The 18751-nt window shown below is 42.4% G+C and overlaps 1 long non-coding RNA gene across 1 annotated transcript in view; it reads right to left on the bottom strand.

The window, feature by feature from the left end:
• The window catches only part of LOC149875381 (uncharacterized), a 457025-nt gene extending 439084 nt beyond the window's left edge, over positions 1 to 17941 (bottom strand). Inside the window, exon 1 of the long non-coding RNA XR_016440028.1 lies at positions 17874 to 17941. This is a non-coding gene — a long non-coding RNA (uncharacterized LOC149875381). The remainder of the gene's footprint in view (positions 1 to 17873) is intronic.
• Between the last annotated feature and the right edge of the window lie 810 nt (positions 17942 to 18751).

The raw sequence follows: 18751 nt of genomic DNA, 5'->3' as shown, positions 1-18751 counted from the left end.
CCTTACTGCACAATAAACTACACTATTGTACTGTACAGCATCTAATGTAGATGTGCCCACTGAAGTGAATGGAAATTTTACAATGGATTTCAGTGGGAATTTATGCTTAGGTATGTGACTTAGGAGCAAAATATTTATCTCTTAACTTTAAGCACGTGGGGAATCTAGTCCCAAATTCAGCAAGAGTCCCTTCTAGCCCTACTTTTCTGTGGTCGTATGTGCTTAATTTCACATATGTGTTAAGTCCCATTGACTTCAATGAGAACAGAAGAGATGCTAAAAGTAAAGAATGCACCTGTATGGTTGTGATGAACAGGGATCAGCTTCTTGATATGATTAAGTGCAGAAAATATTTTGCCTAAATGGGACCTAGAGTGCAAGCTGTCAGCACATAGAGAGCTCTCATGAATCTCACATGCAATGTATCTTCAAATCAGGCCCTTGTGCTTAAACAGGATTTGGGTACTGCCTGTGAAAACTTGAACCCACAATATGCTTACAAGCAGACATAATCTGTATTTCTGCCTTCCTGCCCAGAGAACTGTGCACATGCCGTAGCCATTAAAATAAAAAACAATCTGGCTGCCCCCTGGCTTCCAAGGCCAAGCAGTATTGGCTCACATTTTACAAAAAATCCAAACACATGGGGATGGATGTTCAGCTTCCAACAAGGTGGCATTTATTTACACAAATTTGTTTAATTCTGATCTTCTAAGTCATTTGCGAGTTCATTCTGCACTGTTTCACTCATTTCATGCAGCTCAGGGTTTTTCAATTATGGATCCAGGCAGCCCTGTAAATTTGAGCGTCATTTCTGTCAGCTTGATTTGTTTTTATACTGGTAATGAATTTTAAACTCCCTCCTCAAAAGTCATTGCATCTGATTTGGAAACAGTACTACTTTTTTTAGTGGGATTTGCAAAGAACTATATAAATTGTTACACTCTTTATTGGACTAAATCAGCCCTGAAGGAGCCAGGATGCAACCCAGATAAGACTGAGCATATCACACAATTCCTCCTCCTGCTTTTTAGTTTACATCCTACTTTATTTAGCCTCCTGCTACGCTGCCTCATTTATTCCAGTTTATTTATTAATCAGTCTTTGATCTTTGTTAATATGCTACACTGAAGATGGCAGTTGCTGCTCATCACATTTCTTGAAAAGATAAACAACAGTGTTTTTATCAAGGATTATTTCTGGGCTCGATTATTTCAAGGGCTGGAAACAAGACAATGGGTTCCCACAATGGCAGAAAATCTATCTGTTGGGCGCAGTGATGCAAGATATCTATAAGCCAGGCTTTGAAAAGGAGCCTAACTGATGCTCAGAAACTATACCAGCTCAGCCACAGAGAGGCAGGGCCCGAGCATCTGGGAGTCTTCCTGATCGTGTCCATGTATCAGCTGAGCAATGCCTACTCTACCAGGATCCAATGTGGTACCCGGCGAGGGAGAAAAGGGGTCTTGCTATTCGCCTTCCTTTATCACCCCAGCAAAAGCATACGCACATAATGTTTCAATCCCCAACATCAGCAGGGATGAACTGTACCCTATGGATAAAAGAGTGGAAAAAAGATAAAACCTAAAAGACAAAGACCTCAGCCAAGGGCAGGTAACTGATGAGCAGTATACATGCTATAAATGCAGAGATCCTTTTCGAATCCTATTCAAATCCCTTTTCAAATCCTGTGAGACTACAGTCTTTCCCCAACAGTAACATTTTCTCAAGTCATATGGAATGTAATTAATGAGCCTTCTACCAGGGGAGAGCAGACGGTGAGGAATGCTCACATTCAGCCCAATCTGACAAATTAAATCCCATACTTCAAATGGCAATCTGACAACGTCTTTGTGTTTCCCATGTCTGCAAACAAGTGCATGCTTTTCCTAGCTAGACCTGTTAAATTTATTGACAACCTTAAGCAGAAGAAAACACACGGCTGTTGTGAAAGTCGCCGCATTCCCTGGACAATCATCAGTAAATGCTTGGGAACTTACATGGCCAGACAGGTCTGTAAGAAATCAGAGAGATCCAGAAACGTTCAATACTTACTGGCTGGAAAGTGGATAGCTAAGAGCTTTGAGAAATCAGGTAATTAACCTGAAATTTTCTCTTGTCAATAGAAAGTCTTGATGATGACAAGATACCTTGCTATCTGCTGATGCTGGCACACCCGGAGCATTCACCAAAAATAAGCGGCTTCTTTCTGACTGCAGCGCAGTAGCTGCCTGTCATTTGTTTACAGCGTAAACTTTATGTTTTAAGATCACCTTTTGGCCATTTGCACTGAAAATAGTGGTATTTTCTTAATTATAGTTTAGCCTGCAACTGGGACACTCTGATGTACATATGAAGGGACATGTGCCAACTTCTTCACGCATTAATGATCTCCCTTTTGCTTTACTTAACCAAATAGGTCTTTTCCTTGCTAAACTATATTTATTAGCACATGACATGCACGTCCTCCCTCTAACTAACTACTGGAAATGGGGAGATTCCTCCAAAATGAGGAAACATGGCCAGGGGTAGAGGAAATATGGCTGGAGGCGGGGAAGGAGGGGGTGATAGTGCAGCTGTATCCTTCAACGTCTACCCCACTCCTGCCATCACCAGGACCAGAGGCCCTGATCCAGCTGGACCTGTGCTGCTGGGCCCCTTTTCTCAAGCTGTGTGGATAGCTGATGGTGCCTGCTGAGTCAGCTGAGAGCTGATCCTGCTGTAATGGAGCTGGCCAGGGCCTTCTTCCCAAGTTGCATGGACACAGCCAGCAGCACCTGATGCATCATATAGCTAGTGATGGGACTAACAGAGCAGCCACGGGCTTTGCACCACCCCTCATGCAGTTGCCTATATTTTCCTTATGAAAATACTAGGGAGTATTTTCAAGTTAAAATCTTTTGCTCTTCATTCTGTCTGTCAAAATCAAGGTGTGCTGCTAATTCTGGGGGTGGGAGTTATGTCATATGGGAGAAAATAAGTTAATTCTTATTAGCAGGGTATGTTGGCCTACTGTAGGTAGCCCCCAAGCTCATCGCTGTAGTTGATGCCTTGGCTCAAACTTTGAGGGTGGTGCTCAGTGGCAACAGAATAATAGAAAATTAGGGGTGCATCGGACTTCATGAAGTCATCTAGTTCATCCCCATACTTGAAGCAAGACCATCCCTGACTAAACTATCAGTATTCTTCTACCCAGTTCTTAAAATCTTCAGGAAAAACCTTCACATGCACATACCAGGAATAATGGATGAAACATCAGAAATATCTTTTAACTTCTTCATTTGTTAGTGAGGTAAAGTAGAGGGCTGAGACCCCTGTGTCCATGTCCTGTCACTGTAAGGACAGGAAGTACAACTTACTGGCTAATGCTAAAGCTTGCTAAAGAGCACCAGGGCCAGGATGTACAAGTCCCTTTCCAGGTATGGTGAGAGACCCAGAGGCATCATGTCTTTCACTGTGATGATGGTTAAACATTAGAAGAGGCTACCTAGAGAAGTTGTGGATTTTCCATCTGTGCAAATTCCCAACAGCAGGTCGGACAGCACCTGATTGGGATGGTTTAGCCACGGATGATACTGTCTTGATCACGTCATTGGATTAGTTGACCTCTTGAAGTCCCTTCCAGTCCTACATGCAGTGATTTTATGCACATCTTTATGGAGAGCAGCCTGAAGGACAACTAGGGGAGGAAGGCTAAGTGGGACACAAACACGCTCGCATTGCAAATACAAAATAGCCCTGGGTGGGAGAAATAAAAATGGAGGTCAGTTTAATTTGGAACAGCAAGTTCCAAGAGACAGCAGAGAAAGGGCATGAGCATGGGCATAGGTAGCATGGATGCTGGCCTACTGTAGGCAGCCTGGATGTCCAGTCCAGACATGGTAAACTTAGCATCCTGCCTCAGCAGGAGCATATCCCTGGCAAAGAGGAGAAAATGTACTCAAACTCTAGAGATATTTCTCTGGTTTAGAGAGTAGAGAACCAGAAGGATAACTTCCAGCAGCAAGAAGGTGAATGTCTCAACAGGTCCAGGCCTGGAGTCTGAGGTGCTGAATGCAAGACACTCTCACCAGGGTTTTGTTTTTTTGTGGGGGCCTTTCACTTGTCCTAAAAGGCTGTGAGGAAAGTGAGGTTTTAATTGGGCTAAAAGAAGGAGGCTGTTAGTATGGAAGTGAAGGCCCAGCTATATCCTGACTGCAAGAGATTTGTAGATATATAGATTCATAGCTATTAGGGACTAGAAGGGACCTTACAAGATCATTGGGTCCAGCCCCCTTGCACTTGGGCAGAAAAGACTGCTGGGGTCAGATGACCCTGGCAAGGTGGGCATCAAGATGCTTTTGGAAGATTGCCAGGGTAGATGAATATACCACCTCTGGGGGAGTCTGTTCCAGACCCTCAGCACATGAATTGTAAAGATAAGTGACTCGGTCCTTAGTAGGCACTGCTTTAGTCACTAATAAACTCACTGTCACTATGTATAATGCAACAGAATTTGTCATTGGATAGTCCCACTTAACCTCACCCCCAGCCATACAAACACATGCATAATATGAGTAGGCAATCATTGATGTGGCATCTGCATAGATGAAGTACGCACCTATAAGATGTACCTAAACTCCATCCTCAAAACGAGGTGTCCCAAGAGAGATGCATCTGAGCATACCTCGACATCAGCTCATACTCATTCGCACCAGCCCAAAAAAGTGGCAGTAAAGCTGCTCCACTCTGTTGAACTCTGATAAAACTCAGGACTTGTTAGAACTTTGATCTCATTAAATCTTACTGAAAACCCAGTTATTTTGTAAAGCGTTTGCTTTTGAAAACATTTGGTCTGTCTATACTCTTGGTGGATTTACATCTTTCCCATCCAGATATTAAGGTAAAAATAAATAGTGAAGACTCCTCAGGGTGGCCTTTAGGATGTAGGCTTCTGAGGATGAAAACTTGATGATGTCTTGCAAGTTCATGCCACTGTTTTCTTCTGGACCTCTCCTCTAACTTATACATTACTGTCAATATAATGGAACTGACTTATTTCTTCTATGGCCTTGCCTTGAAGAATAATTGGTAATTTGAGAGCTATGGGGGTTTGCATCCAACCCTTTTTAAAAATTAATTATTAACCACACCTTTTTTGGCAATGGTGGATAGTGCTGTAGCCTTTCCTTGAGTGTTAATTCCAATCCCACTTCAAGAAATGACTACAAGAGTCTAGCAAGAACCATCTCCATTTGACCCAATATATAAATTGGTCGTTTTCAGTTCAGTTTTGTCAGCTCTCATGAAGCCAAGGATTTCCTCAATGTAATAGCAATTTGAACATCTATAACTCAAATGTCTTCTAGAAATATAATCAAGAAGACAGATGTTTTATTCTTAATTGGATAGTATAGATTCTTCTTCTTCTTTTTTTCTTACCTCTATTACTGGAAAGTGCTATGAGTGGATTTTCCAGAATGGTGCTATAAAAATAAAGGTTGATTGATTAATTCAATACCTACAGCTAGGAAATGTCTTCCAGGAATGTTTAGAGGAAATGCATGGTGCTCTACAAATAGAGCCAGTTAAACATATGAATATTTAGGGACAAATTTTACAGATAGCTGATACATCTACTTATGACCATGACAGCTCTACTAGAATGGTTATTCCTTCCTTCCCAGGGTCCTGAATTGGGGAGGAGAATATTTGCATTGCAAGGCATCTTAGCAAAAAAGTTTAATTCTGCTGTTCTCTCTCTCTGCTTGGTACCCAAGAAAAACTTATATGGATAGAAAATGCATGTGCCAAATACACAATATGTGAATGAATTAAAAATAAGAATCATTAGCTGATAACACACCTGAGATGGACATTTCTATCACTGCAAAAATTACCTCTGATAGGGGGATTCCTGTCTTTGCACAGAACTAGGCCCGAGAACAAAGGAGGTTCTTATTTATAAACCTCTCCAAAGCTTTTGCTGTTGCTAGTTGTTTCTCCTTCAACTTCAGGGGCCTTTGGATCGGAGTATGCATGTTTTAAAAGTAGTTTGTAGATGACAAAACTTCAGAAACAGTTAATTGAAGATAGTCTTGTATCACCAAGGTGGAAAAAGTTTCTAGTAGTTATGGCTGGGTGCAACAAATTTAACAAAATAGAAAGATCAGCTGCAAAAGTAGTAAAAAACTCTTGGTCCATTTTAATATGTCTGAATTATTCTCTGCCTGTCATTGCAATGTTGCTTGGGTTACTAACTTTGCATCTGCATATTTTAATCTTCCACTAATGTGTTTCAGTGTGTCAGGCAGTTTCATATATAGCCAATATATTTCTCGTGAACAAGAAGCAGTTGTGACTAACTTACTTTCCAACTAATTGCCAAGGGAATTTTAAGGCAAAGGGCATTTTTGGATGCCAACATTCTTGTCTGTGCATCTCATGACATGAACCTGGGTTCACAAAAGCTTGTGTACTCTCTCTCCTTATACATCTCATTTAGTTAGCCTATGAAGTACATATCTACCCTGCCTTCTGACCGATTTCAGACTAGCATGGCCAACTAGCCCTCATCGTTCTCATCCTCACAGGAACATATGAATGGAAGGAACGTGTTTGCTTCTCTCTTAGCCTTTCTCCCCTTACTCATTTGCTGATTAAAAGCCTTCTAATTTCCAACCTAAATATATTCATGTCCAGTTTATATTCATTTGTTCTTGTGCTAACATTGTCCTTTAGCCTAAATAGCTCTTCTTCCCTGGTTTACATCTCCCTGATGTATTTACAAGGCTTTGCCACCAGTTCAGCTAGCTTGATTCAATCCCTGCCTGGGTACTGTAATGAATATAATTATTCTAAATATTTGCTATGCATGAAATAATATTCATTGGAATTTCCACTGAACATAGAAATAAAAATACCCTCAATCAATTCCCATGTGCTTGCCATGCAAGCTGTATAATTTTTGTTAAATCCAATTTCTAGAGAAGGAATCAAATTAACATGCTGAGCTGTTACTCCATACAGTAAAACACTGTCTTTGTCATGTTTATTGATATAGGGGAATAAAAGTATAAGATCTAACATTCACTTTTGCTATGACATGATTTCATGGTTAGTTAACAACATGATGGGCACTGGGAAAACAGCATCACATATAGAGCCACCTAAAAAAAAAAAATCAATGTAATCAATCTTCAGCTTTGCATAACGTACTTCTCTCCCCCATCTTCATTAAGTGATAGTTTTCTGTATCAAGACATTGTTCCTTTTTCTCTCTTTCTTTCTCTGTAGCTTTGCAGTTGGATAGGTGCAAAATATACTGAAATCTGGATTTTATTTTTTTTAATTCTCCTTATGTGATAAAAGTTGCAAGCTTTAAGTCAAAGCCTGTCACTACATGGAGAAAGAAATCGACAGCCATTGCCCATGATATTATTATTATCTTGTAATTCTTTGCGTTATTTTGTGTTACTGAAACACATCCTTTAATATCAGTATTGAAAACTGTTATTGGTTAAATGAGCATCACAGGTTGTGAGAACTGAAAGGATGTACCCTTTTGTAAAGGGCACCAGGTCAGGTGTACTGGAGGACTGTACCATGAAAAAAATGTATAAAATGCAATTTAATAATTATCTAACAAAAATCTACAATGATCTGTTCTAACACCATGGATAATGTACAGAACAGCAAGCAGTACTATCTCACTGTAAACTTGTAACCTTGTTCGCAGCCATCTGTGTATCTGCATCCATCTATTATCACATATTATGCTTTAAACCAGTGGCGCTCAACCTCCAGCCCATGGAGCTGTGTCTTCCAACCCACAGCACTTCCCACAGGTCTGGAAATTTGGCAGCAGTGGGGCAGTGGCATTTAATGCTGCCACTTCTCCCTTGCCAAAAAATATCCAAGCCCTGTAGGCCAAATGATACGGCACATGGGGCTGGGGCCATGGGCATCATCTTGGGCAGGACCCAGTCCAGCACAGGGCTTGATCTGGTACATGGGGCTAGGGCTGCAGGCTACATCCAGTGAAGGTGCAATCTGATGTGCAGGTCCACAGCCTAATCCCCACATGCCAGATTGAGCTCCAGGACTTCATGCTGGATCAGATCCACAGACTCCATCCAGCTGCTGAACACTGTACGAGTCATTCAGCTTGTGAGGTCAAAAGGCTGGGTACCACTGCTTTACAGCATAATTTCTGGACCAACATTTAGTTCTGTACTTGTACTGTGCCTGGAGTCCTCAGCCCTGACTATAGCTTCTACTTATTACAGCAGCAAAAATATTCAATGAGAGCTCAGAGGAACCCCAGTTTGGCTTAGGAGATTTCAGCCATGATTTCAGCAGCAAGGGGCCAGGAAAGGAAAGCGCTTAAGCATACCTTATTCAGGAAAGCACTTAGGCATGCTCTTACCAAACAAGGGTGGTTATCTGAAGCATGGGCAGAGTGAGATGCAAAAAAGATACTGTTGTTACGGGCAGCAGCTACAGTCATAGGGTGCTCATCCCCAAGCCCATGGGCCAGATCCAGTCTTGTCATCCACAGTTCCCCATGGGCCTAGGAGGAGCATGGCAGTGTAAGTGGGGCTGGATACAAATCCCTGGGGCCCTGATCTCTGCTTATGGAGACCAGCAGAGGGTGAGCTGATCCAAGAGCCACACCTCGGGCCAAGTGGAGGCAATGAGGGGCACCAGGGCCATAATCCTGGCATGTGGAGCCTAGCAGAGGCAGCTCAGGGTCCTGGGTCCCCAATCCCAGCACATGGAGCCAGACAGGGGCATTGCAGTCCTGGCATGCAGTCCTGAACCTGAGGTCCAACCTGGCCCTCAGACTGGTCCTGTAGCATTAATTTGACCCATGGAATCAAAAGGTTGAGCAGCGTTGTTCTAGACAACGCATACAACTCATAATTGAAAATAATGAAGCCAGAAATGTTCTAAGCTGCAAGAGGCCATGGCCATGGTTCTTCCATGCCCTCACACGTATGTATATTTATAACATTTGTAATATACACATATATGAGCAGAAAGGAGGTTAGCCGTGTTAATTTGAAAATATGCAGAATGTAGGGCAGGGTGGCACCAACTGACTCAGAGCAGCATAACATTTTATAGGCAATAATCTACTTCATCAGTTTATTCAGATGTAGATTGTTGCCTATAAAAGCTTGAGACTCTTTAAACCAGTTTATCTCTAAGGTGTCACCATGCATTTCTTTCTGTCATACCTGACAAACAGCTCAGATAATAGCTTGCCAGATTTTATAAATATTCATAGGGTTGTTGGTTGGAGCCATGTTGGTCTAAGGATGTCGGCAGACAAGGTTCTTTGGCTGGTTGTGACAGATTTTATTAGACCAACTAAATAGTTGGAAAAATTGCTCTCTGCAAGCTTTTGGGCACAAATGCCTGTCTTCCAGCACAGGGAAAGTCAGACTTTCCCTATGCCTGAAAAAGGGTGTTTGCACCCAAAAGCTTGAAAGAACAATTTTTCCAACTGTTTAGTTGGTTTAATAAAATAAATATTCTTATATATTTTATTCATGTATTTTTTCCTTCTTAGTTTATTCATTACAAATAAAATTACCATATACTGTTGCCCTCCCCCCCGCCCGGCATTTCATTTCAGCTTCATTTCTAATATTTCATAGGATGTGTAGCAATAACATGCAACAGAGTTGCATTATATTGTTATCTAAGATGTAATGTCAAAGTTTCAAGGATGACAACTAGACATCTTTAAATAGAAAGTCACTACAGAAGGTGCAGTTTCAGTGTAGTTAACTTACAACTGTAGCATAATTATATTATGTGGTTTTGCTTTTCAACAAATTATTACTACACAGGTTTAACATTGAGCAAATTACTTATTACCTCTTTAGTGTTCTTTATCTGTCCTATTGAAATCCAGGTGCTTACACTGTCTGTAATTATTCTCAGGGTTATAGTCATCTTTCTGAGGGTGGTTAATGGTTGTATGCATTGGTGTTAATTATAGAAATTTCAAACCATATGTGCAATGCCTTTTAGCATGAGTACTTGTTAACTGCAATGTAATTACATATAAATGCATTATAAAATATGGTTGAAAAAAAATCAAAGATAAATAAAGACAATAAATTAGCTTATATTTTTAAAAAGGCAAATTCCTTTTCTCATGCCATCCTTTCTCCCTATAAAATGCTCCCAAATATAAGCTGCACCTTATTTTTGAAAGGCATTATGTAAAAAAATCTTTTTTTCCCCCCCCGCAAATATGACTTCAGAGAGCAAGGACAGAGACTTCTTCAACTTACTTACTCTCCCTTTCCAGCTTAACTAAACCCTAGCTGCAGTTGAAGAGGGGTCTATATGGGTGGACCTATGATCTTGAAAAAAATGCCCTAAGAAAGATTAGCTTGATCAGTGAAGTGACCATTAAAAACAGATGCTTGCTAACACCTGTGAAATGAAGAACAATGGGCCATGGCTCCTTCAGCTGGGTGAAGAGCAATAGCAGAGCTGGTGTGCTGTGGAACAGGAATCAAAGCTTGGTGCTCCTATCACAGGCAGAACATCAGATTCCCTGTTTAACTCATGCAGCCCGATTTGGAGGGGGGGGGGGTCATTTGGGAGGATAAAATGTGTGCTGTATGTGAGAATATATGGTAAAACAGGAACTTTTTAATCTTTTTTTTTAAGAATGGGAATAAATGACTTTTTTTTTTTTTGATCTCAGACTGACCATCACACTTTTTGACTAGGTCAGGTGTGCCCAGCCAAAAAAAATGTCTTATACTGGCATTTTACAAGAACTCATATTTGCAGCTATGTGGGCATTACATGAACATTCATCGTACTTTGAGGAGCAACAGTCTCAGGTCACAGCAAGAGAAGTTTAGGTTAGATATTAGGAAGAATTTCCTCACTAGCAGGGTAGCAAAGCACTGGAACAGGTTACCCAGAATGGTTGTGGGATCTCCATCCTTGGAGGTTTTCAAGATCTGGCTGAACAAAGCCCTGGCTGAGATGATCTAGTTGGGGATGGTCCTGCTTTGAGCAGGGGGTTGGACTAGATGTGACCTCCCAAGGTCCCTTCCAGTCCTAACTTTCTATGATCTGCATTTGTTACATGATTCAAAGATTCAGAAGATAAAGCATGTTGTGGGCACATGTAAATATATGGACCCCAGATTCAATTCATTGCAATTAGGAAGTAATCGTACTCTGCTTGTTTTTTACCAAGAGCACCCAGAGAAAACAGAAAATCTTTCACAAGACCCCAACAAACCAAAAAACGCCCAGAATGTGAACCTTCTTGCAAGGACTGCATTGTGTGTTTTACTTCTGAAATGTCCCAGATAAATACAATCCAAGGCCAACAATGTATGATTTCAAGCAATTGAGTCCATTATTAAACCATGCTTGTATTCTTATTTGTCCTGCAAATACCTCTGGAGGAAGCAAGGCCTGCTGAAACACTCAATTTGTCAACCTGAAGTTGCAGATCCTCTTTGCAATCACACAACGATTTTCAAGAATAAAAAAATCCAGAAATCAAAGAGCTGCGAAGAACTGTCTTCTGAAGAGAGGAAAAAAGCAGGCAGATAGGACATTATTGCCGAACAAACTATATTTATGAACAGCATTGTAACTAATGTTTCCCTTTAACTGCAGCCATCACCTTCTACTGTCACATCACGGAGAGACAAGAAAACAAATAGGCCTTAAAACCTGATTTTCCATCAGACAGTAATAGCATTAGCCACCTTAAAGCATTCTCCCTCCTGGAACATATGACTCAGTGCATTCTTTGAAGTTTTACTAAAACTAAAATTCTCTTAATCTGTACATCCCCTTTCCCAGGAGGAGTAAGGGGCAAGCTGCAGTAGATTGGTGTACTGCTGGAATTCACAACTACCAAGGGCTTACACTTCTTGAACCAGGGCCCCAAATCAAAAAGTTGAGGGACTGAATGGGTGTGGAAACTTAAGTTGTACAATCGTGCTTCTTGGTGGCCTCTCACTAATGGCACCATGGATAGACCGAGTTTTGAGCTTCCTGCTTGGAGCCAAATCCAAGTGTTGCAACACTCAGTATTTTATCACAAGGCTTGCAACCTTTGTTGATGGCTCCTGGAGTCCTGTGACTGGAACGGCAGTTTACCGTCATAACAAAAATTTGCTGTCTCATTGCAAAGAGAAGCTGAAAACACAAGTCCCAAATTCTCAAAGACAAAAAAGGACAAAATAAAAGAAACTGGAACATACTTCCCCCTTTTTCATTACGAAATTCGATTTCACAATGAATTTAGATATTTTGAAATTAGGATTAGGACCCCATGAAAAAAATTCAGAAAACTTTTGACCTGCTGAAACTAGGTCACTGGGAGGAGAGGAATACAGGACTCATGGAGCCACAACCAAGAGGGAGTGTGAGCACAGTGAGATGAGTCTCATCCAATACTTATGGCAGACAAGGTTCTTTGGGTGAATATAATATCTAGTAAAAATATATATAATAAAATAATATGATATCTAATAATAAAAGATAACATATTCACCCAAAGAACCTTGTCCACCTATGTCCTGACACCAAGGATGGGGGTGATGGCTATAACCTACACCTGCATTCAATACCTATTTGATATAAAATGAATAAGTGGACCCAAGGCCAATCATCTGGGGCGCCCTCCCTCCAAGATAGTGCCTATACTTTGGAGTGAGGCTTCCTCTTTTTGGCCTCATGAATCATACTGTTGGCTGCCCAGCAGGCAAAGAGGGCCAAGAAACCACATCACCCTTTTCTGGGCAATGCCTTAACCACTAAGTTACTTGGTAGAGTATAGATAGATGCTCTTCCTTTTCTTTCTTCCCTCCTCCCTCCCTGTGATTCAACAAAGCCACGACTTACAGTAATAGAGTGCAGGTTGGGAAGCTCGCAGTATTAGAAACACTTAACTCAGGACTGCATGGGATAGTGTCCATGCTGCCCAGCTCCATGGGGAGAACAAGGTTCCCTTCTCCCACACTTCCTATTGAATGGCATACTCTTCTACTTAGCACGAATGCCACTGTGAAGCTAAACCCAAAGCCACTGGGTGTACCGTTCAAGGCACGGAAACCCAAGGGGAATTCTTGCCTACCTATTAGACAAGAAAACGTTCAGGGTGACTCCAACCAGGGGCCTTTTTGAATGTGGGCCAGGGTCCCTGACCCAAGGAGCTTTGACAAAAATACAGGAACTTAAAGTGTGTCTTTGTTAGGTTCCAGACATTAAACACCACCAAATACAGGGCTATTTGTGCTCACCATTCAGTTGAATGGGAGTCCTGGAGTGGGGATTCTGGTTACGTCTCTTACCCAAAGGAGGGGAGGGTTGGACTCCTTCCCCTTCCTCCGGTAGAGAATCCCCTCACTTCTCCATAAATCAACACACTCAGAAATGACTAATAAAAATACTCCTGAACTGCAAAATGGCTGCTTTTAGACTGGATCAGACTGCATCAAGTAACAGATGTATTCATAAAATAAATTCCCAGGAGAGTATACTTCTGTCCCTCTCATAGGGATTTTATTCTAAACCCTTCTTAAGATCACACTGGCTGATAGTGGGCCATACTATCAATAGGTTCATTATAGTTTTCAGGAGCATGGTGTCAACATTTCAGCTCCTGATAAGCTTGTCACTTCTTTCTTGATGAGGAGAAGACATTTTTTTTTTTTTGTCTAAGTGGATAAGTCAATGAATAGAGTCTTTAGTTTCTCACCTTTCACCTCCAAGAGTGCAGGCAAGCAAAAGAATTCACTTGTGCCTTTTAACACATGCAATTCAATCAAGTTGGGTTTTTATAATGCCACTTACACTTTATTAATAACTTCTGTCAAATCTGAGCCTCATGCATATGCACAAGACATCTAGTGAAATCAGTGGGAGCTGAGAACTGCATATTGTTAGAGATGCTTGGTCTCACCTGGTGATGAATATCAGGGGTACAGTGATTTCACTCCCACCTCTTTCTGTTTTTATGCTTTAACAGTTTAAGGTTGCATGTTGTGAGGGAGCGGGCGCTAAGGGCGGCCGTGAAACTCCCTAGCGCCACTCACCGTCACGTTAGGGTGAACGTAGCACCCTCTCTATCTCGCCCGCCACGACTTTGATGTCTAATATATATAGTATGGAGGCTGCCTGTTTCCCTGGTGAACGGTATCGTTGTTCCTGTCTCTGCTCCCCAATGGGGTGTCTATCTGTGCCCTGCCTTAAGGGCTACGCGTGCCTCCAACCTCCCCTTTAGCACGCCCCAAGCCTCGCAGCTGTTCCGGGGGACGTTTGTCTTGTCCCTTGCCCGTCGGGTGCCTCTCGGCCACCTGGCGCCCCACAGGGTCTATAGCGCCACCACCGCCCCACTCTTGGCGCCATCGGGCCAGCATTACCGCCGCCCTTGTCTCGGCGCCATTGGGCCGGCGCTATCACTGCGGGTGCCTCTCGGCCACCTGGCGCCCCACGGGGCCTATAGCGCCCCCGCCACCCAACTCTCGGCACCCTTGGGCCGGCCTTACCACCGCCCTAATCTCGGCGCCATTGGGCCGGCGCTATTGCCTCTGTACCTCGCCCCCTCTGGGGCCTCGCCCCCTCTGGGGCCCAATACCGCGCACCTTGCGCCTCGCCCCCTCTGGGGCCTCGCCCCCTCTGGGGCCCAATACCGTGCACCTTGCGCCTCGCCCCCTCTGGGGCCTCGCCCTCTCTGGGGCCCAATACCACGCACCTTGCGCCTCGCCCCCTCTGGGGCCTCGCCCTCTCTGGGGCCCAATACCACCGCGCACCTTGCGCCTCGCCCCTCTGGGGCCTGTGCCTCCCTGGCACGATCTTCCGGAACCCCCCAAGCTGTTAGGGGGGCCCTGCTGAGGCCTCCTCGCTCCCCAATAGCCTCACCCGGTCCTCCGAATCTACTTGCCGTTGAAGGTGATCTTGTTCCCTGCATCATTGCAGCCGGTAAGTTTGGTAAGGCTGCCCCACTTGCCTCGGGCTGCTCAGCTCAGCCACAGAGCTCCTGCTCCTGCGGCAGCCAGAAGGGAACTGTGAGGCAGGCTTCGGCCTAAGCTGTTTATAAAGGCCGGGCCCTGCCCCCTTCTGGCCACGTGACCCAGCTGGTCACCCTGGCAACCGGCACCTGAGCTGCCTGGGTGATTGGCAGCTCTGCCAATCACCCTCACAGTCACGGGGCACCTGCGTGACTCCGTGACACATGCTTTACTAGTAAGTAAAAGCAGCCTGTCGCTACAAGGTCTCCGAGAATCACGATCATCTTCATTCAACACGTGGGTGTAGGACGGTGGAGGATAAATACCACCCAAACATTCTGTACCATGGAGCATGAAGAGTCAGCCGTAAAAACTGTGATGCTTTCTATTTTGGGTATTCAAAGATCCTGGTCCCAAGGAATGTGTGTATGAGGATGTTACTTTGCTATCCAACAGCTGTCATGCTTTAAAAGTGATGGACTTGTTTTTAAGCTCACTTTTAATGGTGTAAATCCAGAGAAGTCAATGGTCCACTGTTAGAAAACTCATGTAGGAGAGCCCAGTATCAGGTGAACAGCTGCTGAAAACCATTTAAATGAAGCAGTATCACAGTTTCATATATTTCACCTCCATCCAATATTTTTAAAACAATCCACTAATATTTAGATATAAGACCAGCAGGAGAAACTTCAGGAGTACGGTTTTATTTTCAGAGAAAGAGAGATTCTTTGTGAGAACAAAATCTGGGGCCGCTAGTGTTACATCTTTGATACAATCTGTCAAATTGCATCAATCAAGTTAACTTAAACATTAAGATGTAACAAAATGTGACCTATGCAATCAAATGCAATAACATAACATGTCAGCAAAAAGTGCATTCCTGACAAATGCGAAGAAGGAAACTGCAAGTTAAGTATATCGATGCTTGTAAAAAAAATACTTTCTTTGTTCTCTCTGTATTTTCAGATGACAGCTATCTCCTGACAAAAAGATTTTGATGGGACCATTTTAAACTTTGTAAGTCACAAGAGCCAAGGTGATAAAGGATGCCATGCTATGGAAAGGCTGTATGGAGTCACAGCCCGTCTGCATGAGACTCAAAGCTAGGAAGGCTAGTCTGGAAAGGCTGACAATCCCTGTCCTGAATATCAGGAGAGCCAGTCATGGAACAGCATTTGCAAGGAGCAGGTGCTCGGAAACTGAACGGGATGTTCCCTGACATTTCATTTGAAGCCAGAAGAAAACCAGTGTGGCACAACATCTGATGAACAGCTATCCTCTGCGAGGATTGCCATACCAAATTCCCAGTTTCCCTGTTCATAGGAGTTCCAATAAAGAAATAAAGGGACAGCATATAGGGCAATACTCCTACAACAAGTGGAACATTTCCTGAATCCATTATATATGAACAACTCAGAAGTTGGTGTTAGACCCCTTACGTTCAACTAAAATAACACGAATCTGTAAGATAACAGGAACAGTTCTCTTTTAGAGGGCAACAGCAGCAGGCTTCATGTTTTCTGTGGGTCAAATTGATCACACTCAGAGGAGAAGGTGGCACCTTGTCGGATGCTGCCTAGTTCACCTCTGATGAAGCCATTGCTTGAGGGATGTTTCAAAGAAAGAAGTGGGATGTTAATCACTGAACGATTTCCATGGAGAATCTTCCTGGCCTCTCTCTATCATTATGTTCTTGTGCAGCAATGTTCTGAGATTTCTTTGGAAGGAAAGTCTATGCTCCCATAGATTAATGTAAGTGAGAGATGATGGGAGCTTAATACCTTGCAGTATATACTAAAGTGAAAGTTCAATATATAAAGACAAAAGGCTTGTTGAAGCCCATTTATTTCTAGAAATGGCCTTGGATCTTTCCTAAGGTCTACTTACATCTAAGCTGTCTACCTAATTCAAAGGACGTAAGGGAGGCAGGCATCACAACCCACACCGAGTTTCATTTGTGTTTGTGCACTCAATTCATTTATGTTCAGATTCTTTGAAAATCCCAGGTTATTTCTTCATGCTTATGGCCCCTGGCCTGCAGAATCAAACACTTATTTTCATCTTGATCCACTAACATTGTCCATTCAGCAACAGTACGTTTAAGAAAGTGCACCTCTGTGAGATAAATAAATACATATACTTGATATCAGTCCTAAAATGTGGTTTACAGGTAATGTTTTCAGAAAGCTCCTAAATTACTTAAGTCTTATTTTCCTTTTGTAGCAGTTAGGGTCACAGATCACGTAGGTGTTTTTCAAATTTTACGCAGCTGTTTAAAATTCAGTCACAGTACCAAGGGCCTCACCATCCACCAGGGTGAATGCAATTGGAAAAAAACCCCAAAACATAATATCACACAATTTCTGCACAACATGCAATCATTTCCTGCAAGGTTAAGGCTTCCCAAGTTTAGTGGTCTAGTACTATTAAGGCACACGAGTTTCTATAGCCAATGGCATCCAAGGAAGTCATGCAGCTTGTGTTACATCCAGATACCTTTGACTCCAAGCCCAGATAAACAAGTGCCCATTTACAGCTGGTTTTACTGGTGCTTGCTTTCAGCAAGTGCTTGGTAGGGGCCTGGAGCTCATAGGTCTAGACCTATGGAAAGACACCTTATCTGTTCTGACAAGCTCTTCCTCCAGGTTTGCCAAGATATTATGTCTTAGGACTACATATCTTTGATATCAACCTAAACAGGCCGCTGGTGCTATTGTGCAATTCTGGTGCTAATAAGCAATTCTAACCACAAAAGTTTCTACGAGATCGCGCATTCAGACAACTACATCCTGCTTCTTCAAGAAACATGAGCACACATAAAAAAAACCCTTTCAAAACAACAAGATTATACAAAAACAAAAGGATTAACTATTTCTTTACCTTAATTATGAGTGTCTTTCAATGTGTGAGAAGCAGAGAGAAACCCATATTTCAATGCAGTGATGGGCATCCATCCTAGGAAAGAAACAACACCAAAGGTTATCAAAATGCTAAGGATTCAGTTCATTCATACTCTATATAAATGTGCTTCAATGAATGAGATCATTGAGGGACTATGTGCTCCTGTCGAGTAAACACACAGAAAAACAATACAGCAGAGTTACCAATCTGAAAGCATAGAAAGGATCATCCGTGTCATCAGGTCCAATTTTTGTCACCGGCAACCAGAAGTAACTACTTTTTAGTAACAATATGACTTGAATATATGCTTCATCATGATTTTGACTGCAGTAAGAAGTGACTCTTAAGGACCAGGACTATACTGCACTGGACTTCATAAAAACAAAGACTAAAGGATGACTTCTGTATAATACAATAATACATACACCAATATATGATTTAAGATACAGCTACTGTCTTCATTACGTCTCCTTTAAGAATTAGTCCTGTGTAAACTTCCATTCACTTAGGAAAGGGAATTCATCCCCTCAAGAGATACCAAAAGTGGGGATGGAAACACATGATATGGGATGAGGTTCTTCCCTTCAATACCAAGGCCTCTTAAGGTCAATGCAATCCCCAGGGATAATTGCAATTTTAGGAAAGATGGTAAGCCTAAAGGCATTTGACCTGGAAACTTGGGACTGATTCTCTATTATCTTGTATTTTGCTATTAATTTATATTTCCAATCCAAAGAGGTGTCAAATGGTCATCACATGGACTGCACAGTGCTTTACACTAATTTTGTACTAGTGTGAAAGGCAATGGATAATGAACAAGAAGAGAAGGAAAAGTGAAGGGGAAACTCAGACTTTGC

This window comes from Crocodylus siamensis, chromosome 1 (assembly GCF_052110815.1).
Source record: "Crocodylus siamensis isolate JL-2025a chromosome 1, ASM5211081v1, whole genome shotgun sequence".
In the NCBI taxonomy this organism is placed as follows: domain Eukaryota; kingdom Metazoa; phylum Chordata; order Crocodylia; family Crocodylidae; genus Crocodylus; species Crocodylus siamensis.
Note: the sequence above shows the minus strand (reverse complement) of the source record. Positions and strands in the feature narration are given on the sequence as shown.